At 41.5% G+C, this 21892-nt stretch overlaps 1 long non-coding RNA gene across 1 annotated transcript in view; it reads right to left on the bottom strand.

The window, feature by feature from the left end:
• Nucleotides 1-1744: 1744 nt before the first annotated feature.
• LOC114578259 (uncharacterized) overlaps nucleotides 1745-21892 on the bottom strand; it is a 39210-nt gene continuing 19062 nt past the window's right edge. The window contains exon 2 of the long non-coding RNA XR_003699052.2: nucleotides 1745-3663. This is a non-coding gene — a long non-coding RNA (uncharacterized LOC114578259). The remainder of the gene's footprint in view (nucleotides 3664-21892) is intronic.

Genomic DNA, 21892 nt, shown 5'->3' with positions numbered 1-21892 from the left:
ACGATCGAAAAAAATTAAATAAAATAAATAAATATTTCAATTTCTGAAAATATCCAAAATTCGCTACTAAAACCAAACTTCTTCTTCTTCTTCTATATTCTCCATGCCGCGCGCGCGGAAAGAGAGAATCGAATATTCCCGATGGACGGAGAATCGATCGACCGTTTTCCCTGTATCCGCAAGAAACGATGGTCCTGGGTGGCGGTGGAGGACGTTCGTGTTCGTGCCGAAGGCGTGAAACGGCCGGCAAGAAACTGCACGGCACGCCGACGTGACGGGTCGCGGAATAGTGTCGTTAAGACGCATTGCTTCCACCGTTGGTATCCGGGCATTTGTCCAGGACGACGCGTCCAGGAACTGGACTACCGGCAACGCGGGGTCGGCACAGGATTTAGTGGCCGCCTCCCGCGTGTCTCCGGAATCGTGTTAGGATTTTCTTCCCCTCCCCTCTCCTCTCCTTCCCGTCCCCCCTCCCCCCTCCGTGCGATCCTTCCATCGGGACAGTTGGTATTAAATCGTGGAGTCGTACGGTTGACACGTTCAACGTTCTGCGATGTGTTGTCGTGGGAAAAGAGAAAAAGAATTTTCTCCCTCGTCCTCTCTTTCGTCGTTGTAGATAGATAATAAACGTAAGTTTGAAGTAAATCGAAGAACGAATCGATTTCGACTCGAGTTATATAACCTGTCGAACGTTAACCTGATTTCACAGTTTTCCTCGCTACTTGGTTCTCGAATATTGTGATTGGACAAGTGAGTTGGCTCACTACGATACGAATTACTCGATGTAACGTGAGATTGTATGTATAATATAAGAAATATAAATCTTGAAAACAAAAGAGTTAGAAATTTTTTCTTCCTTACGATCGAAGAAAAATATTGCACGAATTCTCTTGGGCACGATGAATTCATAATTGATTTTTTTCCTTTCGTTTCTGTGAATCCGAACGATTCAAGCGTGAAACCTTCCCCCAATTATCATCAGCCGTATAATTGGCAGATAAAAATACAAAAGGTAAGCGATAAAGATCTCGAGCCAAGGGGAAGGGAACAATGAGAATACGGTCTTCTTTACATATGTATATCTTTTTTTTTCTCTCTTTTTCCATTGCAACGTTTAATTAATCGGAAAAAGTAGGCGCAATAATTTCACGGTAACATCCTACTCGACAGACATGGTTGCGTAACCGCGGGACGAGGCGTAGGGGATCGTAAATCGTAGGATCGGCCGCCATTTTGCGGACCCTCACGGTGGCGCCTCGGTTTCCGCGACACGAAGACACGGCCGTAAATTTATCGCCACGGGCGACGATCGCCGATTGAGTAACTACCGCGAATAATTTTCTTTCGCGTGTCATAATCCATCGCGCCAATCGGAAACCTCGTAAAGTATAACCTTTCGATTATGGTTGGATGTATAAGTCGTTCGAGGAAAAACTCGTTATTTATGTTCCATGCTTCGTTAGGTTATGTTCCTTTACGACAGGTACAGGAGAAGATAAAAACGAAGAATTTTCTCGTACTTATTAGAATGTCTCTTGCAAATTGGAAACTTGTAGATAAAAATTTATCAAACTCGTGTTCAAATGCAATTGTAAATGCACGTTCATCCTTGATTCGTATTTTTTGTACGTGTAAAGATGTAGATTTCGACGTATTTTTTTTTTTCGTGTACATAATCGTACTGCTATGAATATAATATGCTAATATAAGTAGGAAGATTAGAAAATATAAATTATAGTATATATTCGTAGTTACTTTTTTTATTTCCAAGTACGATAAATTCTACAACGATCGAATTAATTCGTCGTAATATACTCCACTGTGCACAAATCCACCTTAATGTACGTTAAAGCATCCGCTAATCTGATAATCCAACACGAATAATCCAAATCACAATTGTGCCTTGCGAATATCATTTAACCATTACGATCATTATTTCGCTTTAACGAATTGCACTTGTACTGTATTGATTATCGATCTCTTTCGTTTTTTTACACGTTCAATCCCGACGATCCAATATATTTGACGATCCAACATCGCCAAAGTTGTTAATCAGATTACTGGAATGCTATGATATATCGGTTCAATTTATTCGGATTTTTCACAGAGCACGGCGTTAATTACGAGCGATTCGTAGACGCGGCTGTATATAATGCTATTCCAAGACGATCGTAATCGAGAGAGGAGGAGGGGGAAGGGAGGACCCTCATTGTTCGCTCCGCGGTCTTACATAAACGCGCATATACAGACGCGGCAATTACTTAGCGTAATGTATAAAGTATCGTACAATTACTCTGATTAAGGCGCTGCGTGTGATCTTATCGGAGAAAAATCTGATGGTACTCTTTAACAGTATCGTAACAAACATCGTTACTCTCCCGATCGACGTCTCCGACGCGTGTAAACGATTTGTCGTCGAATCTTTCTTATTCGTGTTATTACATTCGTTTTTGTTAAAAATTGCCGTCGATCGACTTTGTAAACTCTTTGCAACAATCGAATATCTTCGTAAAACGTTTCTATCGCGCACAACCTAACCTAAACTCTAATCTTCTTCCATCTCTATCGATAACGATCGAAGTGACACGCGAGAAAAAGACTCGAAGAAATTTATCCATGCTTCGGCGTGAAATTAATATTTCACCACGGGTCACCAGAGGATTCCACCGCGTAAAGAAATAAATATCGCGCTAGAGAAACGCACGTTTCTCGATTCCATCTTACTTTCCAAGGTGAGCACATCGCTCGGTAGAGGTCTCCTCCCGGCGTACTTGACCCGTTGGCTATTAATCTCGTGTGCCATCACCCCTCTCGATCCCGCAGGAGGCGTTTCCGAACTAATATACGACGACACGACCCACGCCTCTATCGGCCACAGCCTAACGAGGACTGACTTTAACGGTTAAATAATATTGCTTTGAGCTCTTTCTCTCCACGGCTTGCCAGGGAAACGTGCGTACGCACACGCATCACGTTGTTTTGTTTAAGTAAGAAAAAGAGGCTCGACATCGATCTTTGAAAGAAAAGAAAAGAAAAATGGAACGGGACGATGAAAAGTTGTAAACTGAAGATTAATGATAAACGAATAGAAAGTGACCAACTGTAGGTACATTGTGCAATTGTTTCTATTTCCTTTTTTCTTTTTATTTTCTTCATATTCTCTTCTATTTTTCTCCGCGCATCTCTCAGCAACGAATAGCATAAGCTCGTGGACAGCCATTCGTTGGCGGGAGTGCACGGAAATTCGCGGCCTCGTTATGCTTTACGATCATCCATGTAAAACAATGGAGCGCTCTGTCGGTTTTACAAGCGTGCACAGGTGGATCGTGGTTATTTACCGCGCAATAATCGTTAACCCCGACTCGGTCTCGGTGTTGCGCGTATTTCTCTTCTACGAGTTTCTTGCCGTATCGAAAAACATTCTCGACAGTTCAGTTCCTTAACCCTTTCCCAGACTAATAGGACAATATGTATCCGAAAGTATCCGAGATTCATCAAGAACGTAAGATTCTATCACAAATTGGAATTCCGTGGAGTGGATAAAGGAAGGTTTCTTTTATTCAATCTTTCATTATATTTATAAATCCTTAAATTATAAATATGTAGATTTATTTATCGCTCCCATATAGAATTGTCATCAAATTGTCCAGCAAAGTGTCGAGCCTGTGAACAGATCAAAATGAAGGAAAAATTAAAAGTGATATTCGATTATTATAAAACGAGAATAAGAGAATTAATTTCTCCAATTCTGTACACATCCATCATTTATACATTTATATACCCGAAATACAAAGCTCACGTACCATTTAAATAACACAATTTTATACGGATGCAAATTGGCAATTTCGAAATATCGAAAAAGAAGTATCGTGAATATTTAATTATCGATCGAACCTCGAATTCTTGAATACGCCAGAAGCGAAAATTACACAACGTGCCTCCACTCCCCGCCCCTGTTGCAAACTTGTTAACAAAGTTCGGATTAAGAAACGGGAGAGCAGCAAGAAAGGTGCGGCCTCGATATCGGCTCTCAATTAGAACAGTCGGGACAAATGACCGTGATTACCACGCGTAATGATAGCTTGGTCGCGTTCCGCGTGATTCATACGATTGCATTGGAGGCTGCTGCAGCTTGCGCTCGCGCCAGCTTGCCCCGCTTGTCGCGTGCCCTTAATTTCCTCCGCCCTTTTCGTGACTGAGGTAAGTATGCGCCCATTTCAGGAGTAGAACTATCGTTCAAACCTTGCTCTTCAGAGTATTTATTACGGATATGTTCTAAGAGAATGTTGAGTGCCGTGTGAAGAATTTCTCTTTTGATTAAATGGATACGTAAGTGAATAGTAGTTCCGGTTGATTCGAAGTGTCGAATAGACAATGTATTTTAACATCCCAATAATTTCGATTGAGTTGATTTCGGTCCAAAATTCTAATATAAAATAGTATAGAAAGGATTACTCAAGATAAATCCAAGATGATTCGGACGTATTTCAATCCAAATTATCCCAAATTCAAAGATTCTAAAAGGATTTTAATATAGAATAGTATAGAATAAATACTTTATAGATCCTGTGATTCAAACGTATTTCAACTCAAAGATCCCAAATCCAGAGGCTCTAAAAGTCAAGAATTCTAATATAAATATAGAATAAATTCAAGATGCTTGAACGTTTATAGATCCTATTTCAAAAGCTCTAAAACTTAAGAATTTTAACATCACAAGATGTTTTAAAAGTCAAGAATTCTAATATAAAGTAATATAGAATAAATTCAAGATACTTGAACGTTTATAGATCCTATTTCAAAAGCTCCAAAAATTAAGAATTTTAACATAAAATAATATAGAACAGATTTAATATTTGAATGATTTTATAATTCAAACATATTTCAATCCAAAGATCCCAAAGGCTCTAAAAGTCAAGAATTCTAATATAAAGTAATATAGAACAAATTCAAGATACTTGAACGTCCTATTTCAAAAGCTCTAAAACTTAAGAATTCCAACATAGAATAATATAAAACAGATTTAAAATTTGAGTGATCATAAATTTTATAGTTCAAACATATTTCAATCCAAAGGCTCTAAAACTCAAAAATTCTAATATAGAATAATGCAGAGAACAGATCCAAGATATTTGAACGTTCATAGATCATGATTCAAACTACGATTTCAATTCAAAGATCCCAAAGTATTCCATATCCAAAGGCTCTAAAACTCAAAAACTCCAATATAGAGTATTATACAATAATATAGAATAGATTCAAACGTATTTCAATCCAAAGATATTCATTTTTCAATTCAAGTACTTAAACATTCACAGATCCAACCGAGTTCCAATCCAAAGAGAATCCTAGAATCCAAATCCAAGCACTCTAAAACAACTCTAACATAGAATGATTAATAAATCCAAGGCACTTGAACATTCACCTACTACGATCTAAACCCATTTTACGTCAAAGTTTCGAAAACTCTCCTCTCAAAATTTCCACATTAAAACATTCAAGCAACAATTGCCAAACAAGTTGGATGGATTTTTCGAAAACGAAGCATTGTAATTGTGGAGGGGAGTCCTCCGGTTACAGGCGGGGGCAGGGAGAGAGCGAAGGCACGCGGAAGTACGGAGAGTTAGCGAAATTCCAGGGGGGATAGATATCTCGAGGGGCCGACGATCGAGGTTCGACGAGTTGGGGACGGCGATCCCGCGTCGACGAGGGAAGAACCGTCTGGCTTGCATAGTCGCCGAGAGATAGGTATCGTGGCCGAGATTTATCGCGGTGCGCAGCGTCTATTGCGCACCGAGCGTATGCGCGATAGCGAGAGCTCACCGTGTTTCGCCAGCAGCGGAACACCTGCGAATATAACCGAATGTTGAGCAGAATCTATATACTGTATACGAACTCCAACTTTCTTCCTCCCCCTCCTCTCCCCTTCTCCGAGCCAGTTGGACGAGTGCCAAGAATCCGAGGGTGGGCAGAGCAAGGAAATCGTGCAAAACTCGAAGAGGAATCAATGTATGATCCATGCGTCAATGTATGAGTCGAGAAGTCTCGTTGAGATTTCTTAAAATCCGCTTAACTCGCGAAGAGTTTTCCTTTGGTGGAAAAAGGAATTTTATCGGCCCTTGCCGCCGGTTTGCGCGGCATTTACGAACAGGAAGGTCCTCTCGTGGACAGGTGCAGGTGCATGCAGGCACGCGTCTCCGCAGCTGAACTAATTACCGATGGCGGAGGCAAAGTAACAGGTAATGCGGACGGGAGAGAGATCGTCACCGCGCGCCACCTTCCATCGAGCGATACGAGAGGACGGTTAGTCGGGTGGACGGAAATAGCGTGTTTCGAAGAGGGAGAAAAGAAAGGAAAAAAGAGTAACCATTAACTCTCTCGTTTCAACTCGATTCCTGTCCGAGAGGAATCGTCGAAATTAATTCGTTGGAAAAGTTTTCAGGATATAAAATCAATCAGGAGGGAATTACAATCAATTTTCTTCCCGCGGATAATTTAATTTGAAAAATTTTTCTTATAAATCTATATATATGTGTAATGGGTTTCTCCTAAATTTAATTTATACATAAATTTTGCGTGAAGAGAGAGTAAGATAATGAATTCTTTAGAAGGATTTAGAAGAGGTGTGGCTTATTATAATACCCCAAATTCGATTTAACAATCGGAGGATATGTTTGCAAAGTGATTAAACTTGATGTTTAATAATAATAATACACTTTTCTCGATTGCCCCAATTTCGACACGTTTCCAAAAAAGAAAAATAATCTTGCACACTGTGTGCACACGCACCAACACAATGAACAAAACGACACGCATTTTCACAACCGGGCGTAATTTCGATCGATTATCGCGTAAATAAACCCGCGCATCAACGTCGTCCCCTTCGTTTCTCCTCGGGACGATTAATTATGTATCATCGGGGCCCCCGGATCGGGCCCGATAAATCGATTAACCGTGAAAGGGGCCCCCGTCCATTTTTGGCGGTATATACACGTTAATTGAAGTTTAACGATTGCCCGGTTTAATCGAGGAGCGGAATGAGGCGGAGATGGGAGGGGAGCGAGAGGAGGAGAGGAGCTCGATTGGAAAGCAGGTGCGAAACTTTCGACCGATTAGGAAGTCAAAATGCAAACTCAGGAGGGATCGAGGAGGCAGGTGAGAAGCGGAAAATCCCTTTCTATTTACTTCTCTATTTCGTTAATCCTCGAAGGAAGGAGAGACGAGTAAAATCTTGCCCGCGGCGAGGGAGGAAATGGGCCTCGACAGCTGGAAATTTTTCTTGTCGATCGTTAATTATATCGTTGCCAGTTTTCCAATTTTTTTTTAAGACACGGAGGATTGTATTGCGGAATCTTGGTCTCATTTGATTGGAAAAAGTATCCCGAATTTCTATTCGGAATAATTTCTATACTTGTATTTGGTATTTATCGATTGGAGAGTATAAGAATGATATCGTGTTTTGTAATATTCTTCGATATATTCGAATTGTGATGGAATATTGGTGAAAAGCTGCAGTAGCTTTTATATGATGATATTGACAGTGATTATTATTATTATCGATAATATAATATTATAGTAATATTAGTACTATGCCAGTGACGAAATACTTTGCGGCGAAATATTGGTGGAGCCATTGTCCAAATTATTTCCGCGATATTCTTCGTGTAATGTCACCGACGAAATATTCCACGGTGCAATATCCTACGTGCAAAGTTACGGTACAAAATCCTACGTGTAAAGCCAGTGCAATATTTTATGTGTAAAATCGCGGTGCACTACGTGCAAAACTATGGTGCAATATTCTACGTGCAAAGCCACGGTGCAATATTCTTTGTGCAAAGCTACCAACGAAATATTCCACGGTGCAATATCCTATGTGCAAAGCTATGGTGCAATATTCTACGTGTAAAACCACGGTGCAATACCCTACGTGTAAAACCACGGTGCAATACCCTACGTGTAAAGCCAGTGCAATATTTTATGTGTAAAATCACGGTGCACTACGTGCAAAACTATGGTGCAATATTCTACGTGCAAAGCCACGGTGCAATATTCTACGTGCAAAGCCACGGTGCAATATTCTTTGTGCAAAGCTACCAACGAAATATTCCACAGTGCAATATCCTATGTGCAAAGCTATGATGCAATATCCTATGTGCAAAGCCATAGTGCAATATTCTTTGTGCAAAATCAGTGAAATATTCCACGATGTACGATATTCTATGTACTACAATTCTATATATACAATACGTCGGTTATATAAATATTCCGCAATGAAATTTCTTTCGTGCAACGAAATTATTCTGCGATGCAATATCTTTCATTCTACAAAGTCACGATATTGACAATATAATAATTTTAATATATACCACCGTTCAAATATTCCAATATTCCACAATGTAATATTCTTCATACAATTCCATCAACGAATTATTTCACGAATTATTCAGTGCAATATTCTTCGTTCTCCACAGTGTAATATTTTCGCAATTCCAACAAAGAATTATTCCACAACGAAATATTCTTTACACAATTCCAACAACAAATTATTTCATAATACAATATTCTTTGTGCAATTCCAACAATGAATTATTCCAATGCAATATTCTTTGTGCAATTCCAACAAAGAATTATTACGCGGTGCAATATTCTTTATGCAATTCCATCAATGAATTATTCTACAGTGTAATATTTTTCACAGTGCAATTCCAACAAAGAATTATTCCACAACGAAATATTCTTTGTGCAATTCCAACAATGAATTATTCCACAACGAAATATTCTTTACGCAATTCCATCAACGAATTATCCCACAGTGCAATATTTTTTACGCAATTCCATCAACGAATTATTCCACAGTGCAATATTCTTTGTTATTCCAACAAAGAATTATTTCGCGGGGAAATATTTTTCGAGCAATTCCAACAAAGAATTATTCCAATGCAATATTTTTCGAGCAATTCCAACAAAGAATTATTCCGCGGTGCAATATGCACCGACAAAATATTCGACAACAACAATTGTACGTACGATACAATCGTTCAAATATTCCACAATGGAATATTTTTCGTGCAAAACCATTAATGAAATATTCCGCGGTGCAATATCCTCCGTGCAAAATCACGATGCAAATGTTGACAATGCGATGCCACTGTCGAGATATTCCCCGGCGCAATATTAATAGTGCGACGTTGCAAATGAAATATTTCGTGCATAATACCATGGTGAAGATATTCCTCGGTACGATATTACTATTGGTACGACGCCATTGACGAAATACTTCGCGATACAATATCCATAATATCAGGCTATCGACACTATCATAATATTCTTCGCGCAACACCGAAATATTCCAATACCCTCAGTGCTAATCCACGAAATATTTCGCGGTGCAATATATTTCGACAATGTAATGCTATCGTCGAAATATTCCGCGATTCAACATTGACAGTGTAATGCTTCCGCGACGGAATATCCTTCGTGCCACGCCAAATATCGATAATTAGACGCTGTCTTATGCAATAAAATATTTCGCGTATGACATCGAGATAGATTCCACGATGTAGCAATCGTACAATTCCACTGACGAAATATTCCACCAATATATATATTTAGAATAAATATTAATTCTATTCTCGCTTCGACGAAGAAGAAGAGAATCAGAACCGCCGATATATTCGCGGAATATTTGGTCGGTGGTTGGAAAGCGGTTGGATCGACAGGTAGACGCACCTGCTGGACGACGACGCGTGGCAGAATGGTGGAGCACGCGACGACGCGTTTAAAACACCGTCAAGGAAGGGGGAGGGGAGGGAAGAAAAAAGGAACGAAGGGTGAACGGTATATAGCGCAACCGAATCCGAACGGATCGCGTCGTTACACGATCGAATTCCGTTCGAGTGAGTTTTCGAGGGACTCGCCATCATTTTCGAACGTGCAATTTTGAATCGTTTTGGATTGATCGGGGGACGATAGATAAAGATTGGCGAATTGAAATTGCGTTTAATTAGAAGTTTAGGCAAGAGAGAAGATTTGAGCACGTGATCGGGCATAAAATCGGGATTTAATAGTTGCTTCACAGCCGCACTCGCGTCCAAAACACCTGCGGCGGAACCAATGAATTACAGGCTCACATAATGTTGCCGCTGTCGCACACGGTAACGCCCGAATCAACCCAGGATTGCTCTTCTTGTATCCTCGACAACCTTATCTTTGTTGCACTCCGCTTTCGATCGAGGACTATGTGAATTTCAACCCTATCTCAAACCCAAAGACTCTGAAACTGAAGAATTCTTAAATACTCATATGATTCAAAAGTCTTAAATTCAAAAACTCTAAACTTAAAAATTCTAGTATAGAATTGATACGTTCATAAATTCTATTTAAACGTAATTTCAATCTAAAGATCTTAGAATCTAAATTTTCCCAAATCCAAAGACTCTAAAACTCTAAAAGAATTCTAATACAGAGTAATATAGAGCACATCCTAACGTATTTCAATCCAAAGATCTTAAAATCCAAATTATTCCAAATCCAAAATCTCTAAAACTGAAGAATTTTAATATAAAATAGTACAGAATAGATCCAAGATATATAAATATTTATAGATCCTACGATTTGAATGTATTTCAATCCAAAGATACTAGAATCTAAACTATTCCAAATCCAAAAACTCTAAAACTCTAAAAGAATTCTCTAATGGAGTTCATAGATTTTATGATTCAAACGTATTTCAACCCAAAGATCTTAAAATCCAAATTATTCCAAATCCAAAAACTCTAAAACTTAAGAATTTTAACATAAAATAGAATAGATCCAAGATATATAAATGTTTATAAATCCTATGATTTAAATGTATTTCAATCCTAGAATTCAAACTTTCCAATCCAAAGACTCTAAAACTTTAAAAGAATTCTAATAGAATAATATAGAGCACATCCTATATTTTTAAACGTTCATAGATTTTATGATTCAAACGTATTTCAACCCAAAGATCTTAAAATCCAAATTATTCCAAATCCAAAAACTCTAAAACTCTAAAAGAATTCTAATACAGAGCAATACAAAACAGATTCTATATTTTTAAACGTTGATAGATTTTATGATTCAAACGTATTTCAATCCAAAGATCCTAAAATCCAAACTATTCCAAATCCAAAAACTCTAAAACTTAAGAATTCTAATATAAAATAGTACAGAATAGATCCAAGATATATAAATGTTTATAAATCTCACGATTTAAATGTATTTCAATCCAAACTATCCCAAATCCTCAAAAACTTAAGAATTCTAATATAAAATAGTACAGAATAGATCCAAGATATATAAATGTTTATAGATCCTATGATTCAAACGTATTTCAATCCAAAGATCCTAAAATCCAAACTATTCCAAATCCAAAAACCCTAAAACTCAAGAATTCTAATATAAAATAGATCCAAGACATATAAACGTTTATAAATCTCACGATTTAAATGTATTTCAATCCAAACTATCCCAAATCCTCAAAAACTAAAGAATACTAATATAAAATAACATATAATAGCTTCAAGATACTCGAATATTCATAGATCCCATAATCTAAACGTATTCCAATCCAAAGATCCAAAAATGCAATCTATCCAAGACTGTATCTGAAACTCGAGAATCCTCTTATGCAATAACATGTAATAAACGAAAATTCTGGATAATGAATTTAAAAGTATAAAGATATATTCGTTCGATATCCACCACTTTGGCAGCGCAACAGCCTTTGGACAGCCTCTCTCCTTAGGCGTTGGCAACCTCGAGTCGACGACTGAAATGATGACATCAGGAAAGGAGGTAACGACTAGTGTCGGCGAGCAAGGAACACCTCCTCGGAGGGGCAACCTCTCATTGGCATACAAGTAAATGCACAAGCTCGTGTTTTACAGTACCATTGTCGGTGTTCCAGCGTGCGTGAACGACGCTCCCTCGTGAACAGTTTTGCTCTGGTTTACAACCGACTTCCGCTTCTACAGGCATATCGTCCCTCACGTATATACCTTTCGTCGTCAACTGCCACTCACTCGCTTTATCACTCTCCCCCCCTCCCATATTATTCCCCCTCGAATCACCTTTTCTTTCGAATTCAAAAAAATTTCCTTTCCATTTCAAAAAAAAAAAAAAAAGAAAAAGAATCGCACCAAGCCCGCTTTCATGAACCGGTAAAATTTTTCATCGGTTGGAGAGACAGAGTCGTCGGAGGATGTTGAGCTGGTCAGTGGTGGACATACGAGCGATACGACGTTCTCCTCTCCTCTTCTCTCGCTCGCGTGTTCGTCCTCCTCCGTGCACCGAGGGCCATCGAGCTAATGGGACGCGCGGCTGCTCTATAATTACAAAGATTGGCCGGTATACGCGCCGGCCGAAGCGGAGGCCCGTGGTCGGTTGCATGCGTGTGCCAGAGAGAGAGAGAGAAAGAGGAGAATGGAGAGCTTACGGTCAGATTATAGATCGATACAGGGCCGCTTTTATTTGCCGATCGAAGACGAGTTATTGCGAAAAGAGAGAGGGGGGGGAGGGAGAAAAAAAGAAAAGAATGTAGGGCACAGCTGCGTGGAAATTTAGAGGCCTGGTACGCTTTCATTAGTCGCTGAATAGACTGTCGGCGCTTCGAGTGCGTACTCTACTCTGTTTGAATTCGGTGGATTGAGACGGGGTTTCGAGATACGCGTAATTCAGAAATGCGAAGGTGAGCTTCTTAGGAATTTCATAGGTTTAAGATTCCAAAACTGCGTCCTCGAGATTTTATAATTAAGGAATTCAAATTCAAATCTCAGAATTTTTAGTCGTTGGTTAATAAGAAAGATTCCCTATAATTCTAAAATCTCGTAAATCAAAGAATCTATCGATAACACCAACTCTAAAATTCAAAAATTAAAAATTTCCAAGTTCAGAATACTCCATCGATAACGAAGATTCAAAAATTCCTAAAATTCGAAAATCTTAGATTTCAAAATTCCCTGTAATTTTAAAATTTCATAAATCAAAGACTCAGAATATTCTGTATCGATAACAAAGATTCAAAGATTCCAACTCTAAAATTCAAAAATTTAAAATTTCAAAGTTCCCTACAATTCTAAAGTTTCACGAATGAAAGAGTCAGAATACTCCATAACGAAGATTCAAAGATTCGAGCCCTAAAACTCGAAAATCTTAGATTTCAAAATTCCCTATAATTCTGAAATTTCATCAAAGACTTTGGACTTGGAACGTTCAATTCGCTCCATCGACATTCCAAAAACATTCCAAAAATTGCCGAGAATCGAAATAACCGGCAAACATTGGACGATGTTGGCGAAAATGCGTAAAATTGCCTAGAATTGGTAAAAAAAATTCCAGCGACGGAGAAATCGGCGCGTATCGAATTCGCCCCGCCAACGCTGCGTCGACGAGAATTGGAAACGACGTAACCAGTGGCTCGTGCCCGAGGGGACGAGGGTTCTCTCGTAAGTCGATCAAGCATAATTCGTACAATTGATATCACCTGCCCGTGTCCTCGAAGACACTTTTCCCCCGGGGCCCGCGAGCCTGTATTTTTCTTTACACGTGTCAACGTGTCCGTGGCCGTGGGCAGGTTTGCGCGCTGGAACCTAAGGTGCTCAGGTGAGTCAAGGATTCACCTGCCCGGCCGGGCAGCTGCGCAGGTGTAATCCACTCGGTTTTGTGGACGGCCGTGGTCCTTGCCTCGAGTCGTTGGGTGAACCTAGCCAAGTTTTCGTTTCGTCCAACCGTCCTCTGTCTCTTCGCCCAATATTATAATCCTCGCGATCGACGATTCCACCCCTCCATTTGCAAATTTGTAAATTTCTCTTTTAACCAAACGAATCGTTTAAAATCTTTTAAATTCTTATACTTACCTGTTTCCTTTGCAGGCGATTTTATGTAACGGTGTTATCTTTCTTCACTTTACAATCGTTCCAAATATCGATTATTATTTTCATTTCTCTTCGAATAACAGCACAAAGAAAGAACCTTTCTTTGGGAGGAACGAATCGTCCGTTCGAATTAACACCGATGCGAAAGTTAAATACTCTCCCCCTCTTTTTAAGAAAAATTAAATTATCATTGCGCGTATCGCGTTTCACCGTTTTCGCACACAGTTGAACGGAGAGCTATCGATACGGCTTTGATACACGCTGCAGCAACTCGGCTCGAAACACCGGCTATCCTGGCCGGCTTTCATCTTTATTAATTGCGCGCGTAACTCGATCTCGAGGAAAGGAGAAGACCTGGCCCCGTCCCGAACAAAGAGGAGGAACAAGGAGAGGAAATTGCGCACCGCGGAGTAAGTTCTCTCGTCCGAGTTTTGCAAAGCAGGTGTAACCGAGCCCGCCTCGGTCCCGGTGTACTTTACCACCCGGTAGTGGCAAGAGGAACAGAAGAAGAAGAAGAAGAAGAAGAAGAAGAAGAAGACATCGGCGAGCAGCAGCAGCTGAATCTTCGAGAAAAGTGGCACCTGAACCTCGTAAAAAAAAGAGAGAGAGAGAGAGGAGGGGGAACAGGATCGAGACGGGCCACTTTGCGCCCCGCTGCTCCCTTAACCGACGATTATTTAACGAGGTTCTAATTCGAGGCCGGATAATTGAACACCCGGATAACTGCCCCCGAAATGGGCTCGTAAAGGACCCGCCGCGGGCGATTTCGCCTGTCATAACGGTGACTTACGAAGGAAAACTTTTTCGACCCCCATCTTCCTCTCCAGGCGCGAGAAATCTGCTTTCGAGATTGAGAATTTGTGCATAGATTATGCATGAAAGGGAACTTATCTGCGCTCGAGATATATCGCGGTGTTTTATACAGATCGCTGCATCTAGAAATTCTGGTATTCGAAGAATTTATATTTATATTTTAAATATGTAACGTTTAAAAGAAGTAGGGGATGGATTTTAAAATTCATGCTTTTTTTTTGGAAAATGATTCCATGATCAGATCTGAAAATTTACTTGATGAGATGCAGTGTTCCATGGATTATTGGATGCTGGTCTGGGAATTTATATTCGTTCCTTTACACTTGGTTTCTTGGATTCTGAAATCTGTAGAATTACTAGTAATAACCATCACAAGATAGGAACGCATCGATTATTAAGGTTAGAGATAGTTTAAAAGGAAAGAAAATAATATTTTTTATGACTATTTTAAGTATTTCGTTTTACCTCAAGTATCATAAGTAACTTAATCTTACTTCGAATCTTCAGATTCAAGAATTAAAAACACCATAACACGATCTCGAAACACTAAATCTACGAAAGAAAAATTGTGACCAATCACCCTTGAAATTAAAAAGAAAGAAAAAACATTTACAATTGCCCCAAAGTATCTCACCCTCCTTCCTCCCCCCGAAAAAATCGCAGAAATGAGCATCGCTCGTTCCACGCGCGACCGTTTCAACGGCTCTTCCTCTCCATCCCCAAGCATCCTCCACCCCCTTCAACCAATCGTGCCCACCTTTTGTCCCTTTCATCCCTTTCTCATTTCCAAACGCTCTCCTGCCCCTCCCGCCGCCACTCGACGCTCTTTTCACGTGCCACGTTCCTTTGATTTAAACGAGAAGAGAAAGAGAAAAAGAGAAGAAGAGAGAAAAAAGTGGGGGGAAGGGAGAATCGAACACGGCGAAAGTAAATAAGTTGCACGAGAGGTTACAACGGTGCCCGTTGTTGTTCCCTACCTTCCCGACCGAGGGGGGGATCTCTTTTGTGGGCCCCCGGTGGAAAAGAGGGCCCACGAGCCTCGACGTCTCAATAAATAAGGTGTTAATTAAATGGGCATTTTGCTGAATTTATCCCCGCTGCGTAAGGCCTCGGCCCTAACGCTCCGTAAATAAGCCGATATTTATAGCCACCACCTCCCCTCCTCTTCTGATTCTTTTACATATATATATATATATATATATTCCACGATGGTGACGGCGCGGACACCAACCGCATGCAAACCCTGTGCACATTTTCTCTCCGCTTTCTGTCTCTCGATGCTAATGTATCGCGTTCGTGAGGTTGCTCGGCTCTCTTTCTCTCTCTCTCTATCTATCCACGCCCGTATTTTCGATCCTCTCGCTCGGCGTGGGGGGAGAGGTGGACCGAAGGGAGGAGGAGGAGGACGACGACGACGACGACGACGCCGCCACCAGAAGGATTATAACGCTCCTTTCCTCCTCCCCCACTCCCTCGTCGCGCACGGCTACTATAAATCTATGGAGAGTTATGGCAGAGGTCGGGTTTTGTCTTAATGGTCAACCGTGTTATTCATGGAAGGGAGCCCCTTCCCATGGGAAAAGGGGGAATCCAACGCTCGATTTTCCTTAACGGCGTAGAGCGTTAGCTTCTTCCCTGGCACGGTGGAAAGAGGAGGTGGTGAATATTTATCAATTTCTTCAAAGAATTTCGTACTTTTCTTTTCCCTTCTTCGCCTCTTATGAAGATACCTTTCTTTTTTACAGAGCGTTGGACTCGATCGCATGAAACGCAAGAAGAGGAACGAGGAGGAGGCAAGAAGAGGCTCGAGCTCGTTATGCAAACGTGTCATCATCGTCGTCGTCGTCACGTATGCGGTGTCCTCCCCTCCCGTCCAGAGGGATAATTGCGATCCGATCCACTGACACGGAATCCTTCCCCCTCCTCTTCTCAATTTCACCGAATTAAATTCACCGAGGTCATTCGAAAATTTCTCCTCTCGAATTTTCCTCCTCTCTTCTCTTGGTTCCACTTGGTTTCGAGGCGCGTGCAATACGGGATTTCGGGGATCGGGGGGTTTTAATCGATCTCGGCGGAAAGGCAAAGGCGGTTCTCGAAGCACAAGCGCTTTAATTACGAGAGCCGTGAGAATTTCGGCCAACACCGGAGATTGAGCCTTTTCGAGGGCCTCCCCTCGCTCCGAGGGGCGGGGGAGGGAAGGAGATCGCGTATCGACGTAATGAACTTCGCGGAACGCTCCCCTCCCCTTCTTCCCTCCCGCTTTTCCAATAATTTGCAATAGTCTGGTTACCCGAATTCGTCTCGAAATGCGTGGAAATTAATGAGAATTGATTAATTTTCACAGTTTGGAAGGGAAATATTATTATTACTATAATATTCAGTGTATTTTGACTTTTCGTTCCTGAAAAAGATAAATAATTGTAACCGTCGTTGGATTGGATATCGACAACGTGCAATTTTCTTTCTTTCGTGAAATTGGGGAAAAACGCGAAATTACCGTAAAATTATATCCGAAATTCTCTTCGAGTTTAGAGAGAAAAGTGAAACGTTTATCTAGATTTTCCAATTTCGAAGATAAATTATTCGATCGAATTATAATTAACGATTACAGTTAAAAGAAAGAAGCTCTTTTATTTTACCTACTCACGCTTCGTATCCAACAACACTCTGCCCGTTGCAGCAAGCTTCAAGGAAAAATCCGAGTCTTGGAATTTAAACGGATACACGTAAGAAATTCCGGAGAGAGGGAAAAGGGATGGGAAGAGAATAGGAACCCCCTTAGAGGCGAGTCTCCCCCTCCCCCTAACGGCCGTCAGTCGATACCCTGTTCGATCCCGCGGCATCAATCTCGCGTAAAAATTAATCTTATGGGCCGCGGTGCTCATGTTTGCCAATAATTACAGGCCTTGGAGAGACGGCTTCCTCCCCCTTCCATTCTTGTCCTGCCACCCTACTCCCCCTCCCCCTTCGCTCCTCGGTCTCAGAGGCCACGGACGGGCGGGGGAGGGAGGGGGGAGGGGGAGGTTCGTCTGGTTTAATACGGTTTCGCACGAATCTAATATTTCCCTGTATATAAATTATCGGCAATTAAAAGGGGGGAAAAAATGGAATGGAAAGTTGAGAGATTATGGGATGGCGATGGAAGTGGACGCGAGCAACAACGGATCTAATTTTTTACCTGAAACCACGGTTCGAGGATCGAGGATCGAGGATCGAGGATCCCGTGGGTCACGATCCACTGACGATGGATAATCCCCGAATCCGATACTGGCAACAAGAGAATCGTCACGGTTTCAAACATCTGTGTTCTGATCGAACACCGAGAAGAGTTAATAAGAGATAAGCCCTCCCCCGAAAAGTATTCCTTTAACGACAATTTCAATTTCGTATACTACGAGCCGATAATCGCTATAATAACTTCTTCTACGCGATTCGATTGTTCGTTATATCATTTCCATTTCCCCTGCTCGTCGAACATTTACCCGCAAGTTTCCCCGAATAAGTAAATAAATCGCGACGATCGTTTCGCGAAGCAATACGGACACGAACGCTTCGGTCGTTTTCGGCAATTATCGGTCGATTTCGTCCCCGAGCTCGGCCGAATCGGGCCGAAGTCACCCGAACGAGCAGGGGCGATCGTCTCTCGTCTCATTTTCGTCCGAGACGAATTCGAATTCGCGACGGATATAAAAAGAGAGGAGAGAAAAAAAATTAAACTCGACGACACGTGATCGAATAATAAATAAAGCAGCGTACGAGCGAGCGAGGAGGAGTGGTGAGGAGGGAAGGCTCGTTTCGCGAATGTCGAGTACACGAGAGGACGCAAGAGGGGGGTAGAGATTTAGAAACGAGGCAGGCAGTGCCTATTGGCGTTCGAGCGGAACGATATCTCGGTGGTGCAGACATAAATCCCGGCACCACGTACACGTAGCACGCCCCCACAGCACGCCCCCCCATTAACTTTTTAATCTCTGGATGCAGGGGCCCGGCCAGCCGCCGTGAAAGAGGAACAGGAAGAGCATCAGGGGGACGAGGAGATATCAGGAGGAGGAGAAGAAGAAGAAGAAGAAAAACGAGGGGGATGAGGAGAGGAAGGAACGACGAGGCGAGCCAGCCCTTTTCGGGGTCGAGCATCTAGTTAGCATCCTTTCAGACACGCGGTCTACCAGTCTCTCCCTCTCCCTCTCCTCCCACCGTGTATCCGGATATATCGGCGATCGGGAACCTGTGTTTTTGCCGGTCGGTCTAAGTACGAGCAACGACGAGGAGTGGGATTTCCACGATCTTCATTTCTTCGACTTTTTCAAAAGAAGTCAAGGGAACGGCGAAAATTTAAAATCCGTTGTGATCGCGTTGGACGAAGAGGATATCGAAAGTCAAATTTCCAAAACTTGTAAAAAAAAAAAATCCCTTCCGATATTCATAATTATCGAGAGAAATTAAATGCTCTCTTTTAAAAAACCCGATCCCATCCATCGATCCCATCACAGGATCCCCTCGATCTACAATTTCTACAAATTAACCCGGGCTTACCTTTGGAAATTTGGTCGCGCAATATGGCAGATAGATAGACAGTTAGATGGATAGAGATAGAGGTTCTCGTCAAATTTCGAAAACCCACAAAACGGCCATTCATCAGGCGGGATCTATCCGGCTGGATCTCGATGGTTATCGAGGCGATCATCGAATGAAGATCTATCGTAGGCAGATCGTATCGCCTCCCCTCGAGAAGACGAATCGCGTTAAACCGTAACGCTCGGTGCAGGAGGATAAGGAGGAGGATTTTTCGCGGCGATCGTTGAAAACGGAAGCGAGCCACGTGCTCGAGGACGAGGATCCACGAGTCGAATTAGAGAAAATTACGAAACACCTCGTAAATACATCGTCGGGCTAAGTGGTTGATTGGAGAGATCGGTCTGTTGTGTGGACTACCGCTAAATTATATCCCAAGACAGGAGCGATTATCGGCGCGATCGTGATCGCTCTTGTAAATTAACCCACCCGTTCCTCAGATTCTATCTTTTCAATTTTTCACCAATTTTCTGATAAACACCTCGCCAACAATCATACGAACACGCGCTTGCGGGAATCGAAACAGAATGTTTGGGGAGATTGATTCTAAACTCGCTAACATCGTTTCGCCGATTTTCTGACAAACACCCGCCAAGAATAAGCTTCAAATACGCTTCGAATAGAATCCCTCGCATTCTATCTTCTCAATTTTTCACCGATTTTCTTCAATAAGCAACAATCCTCTTTAAATATCCATCGAATAGAATCTAAATAAAAGTTTATATGAGAAAAGGAATTACCTCGTGAAATATATTATTACATTTTCTATTGCTTAATTGTACACTGTAATAAAGATGATACGAAACATATATATATATATATACACACACAGCTTTTTTTAATTCGTAATAACTCGACTGATGAGCGTGACAGAGTAGTAACGATCAGCTGATTTAAATTTAGCGATCGCAGGGTTAAAAGAATCTCGTCTGAGCAAACAGTCTGTGTCACTACGCCGAGTAAAATAGTATGCAAAGCGGATGGAAGGTTGGCTGGCTTTACCGCCTCTTTAAGGCTCCCCTGTAAATATCGTAATGACCGGGATACTGTCGGAGCGTGCCTACGAGAGTTAACCGGCTCATTTTTGCATCTTATCTATCCCGCCTTCTTTCGCCTTCCTTATATTAGATGGTAACCCGCCACTGCCTTAATCGGATTCCTCTCCCACCCGAGTCTTCTACTTCAAATTTCCTTCCTTTTCTCCCCAATAAACCGCAACAATAAACGATAAAAATAAGCGGGGCGTAGAAAAGTGAAAAAGTGATCGAGAGAGTGTTTATGATAATTCAAAGAGAGATTTTTACTGTATTTCTACACTTTATCAATTTCAGATGAATGAATAAGTCAAGTGCCATGTATTTATCTTTTGTACAAGCGTCGGTGTTGCGTGTTTCAAATTGTTTAGCTTTCAACGAGTTACTCGAAAAAGGAATCCTGGGGGAGAAATTGAAGAGGAAGATTTTTTTCTACGAAGGGGAGACCTCGAAAAGAAGACAGATTTTCATGTAGTGAATCGAGATGATCTAAAATGGGGATGTCGAGTAAACTTTCGATAATAAAGATAAATTCAAACGATTAATTGGGAAATATATTTGTTATTCCTATACACCTGTCAAATCGACAACTTGCACTAGAAATCTTAAAGAAACTTAAATCTACTATCTAGGAAGGAGCTATATCCGATGTATTTTGAATATCAAAAAATAAATAAAAATCTGTTAACAGAACGAGCGTCATATTTTACATACTTTTCTACAAATTTTTAATAATAGAAATAAATTAAAAAACTACTACTGCACAGTTCACAAACAAGCGTTAAAGGCTTAGCACCAAAGCCACTTTGACGTTAAAAATACAAAAGTAGCGTCAAACGCACCATACTTTCCTACTTAACTTTCAATAACGACAAAAATAAATTAAAATAAAAAATGGGGAGCACATTTATCTGCCATACACACGAATCGAGGAGCGTTAAAGGGTTAACAGCTTCCACACGACCAGCCACCACCCGAAGAAGAAAGAAAGAAAGAAAGAAAGAAAGAAAGATGGAAGGGGATTCTCACGTGGTGGGTAACCGGCGAGGTCTCGGTGATCTGATTAAAGCCTCGCCCCTGCGGCAACATAAACATTATGATTCGAGGCAACATAAATACGGGCGCATTGGCGTGCCAAGCCGGGGTCAAGGAGTGAGGAGGGCGAGGGGGAGGGCGAGGGCGAGGGCGAGTGGCGGCGTCGCGCGAGTTTCGGTTTCCACGCCGCTGCGGAACGCGGGCCCCGGCCCGCTTTAATATAATATTATTGGCTATTGATAAATTGTCGATAATGATGGGTTAGCCACCCCCTGGACCCGTGGCGTGGGAGGGAGGGAAAGGAGAGAGAGGGAGAGCCGGCCGTGGTATTCCCAGCTCCCCTCCCTCCTCCTCCTATCTCTCGTCTCCTCCTCGCGAGCTCCGAGCGAAATTCTTGTTAAAATCCTGCCCACCTTCGCCCTCTTTCTTCCACCCCCTCCGTTCGAGCCCGCTGCTTTTGTTCCTCTCCCCCCACGAATTTTCGCACGACTCGAAGGAAAAAGCGCACAATGCGAGCGATGCATTAAAGGAAGGAAG

This window comes from Apis cerana, linkage group LG8 (assembly GCF_029169275.1).
Source record: "Apis cerana isolate GH-2021 linkage group LG8, AcerK_1.0, whole genome shotgun sequence".
In the NCBI taxonomy this organism is placed as follows: Eukaryota; Metazoa; Arthropoda; class Insecta; order Hymenoptera; family Apidae; genus Apis; species Apis cerana.
The sequence above is the reverse complement of the archived record's forward strand: the minus strand, read 5'-3'. Positions and strand labels throughout refer to the sequence as shown.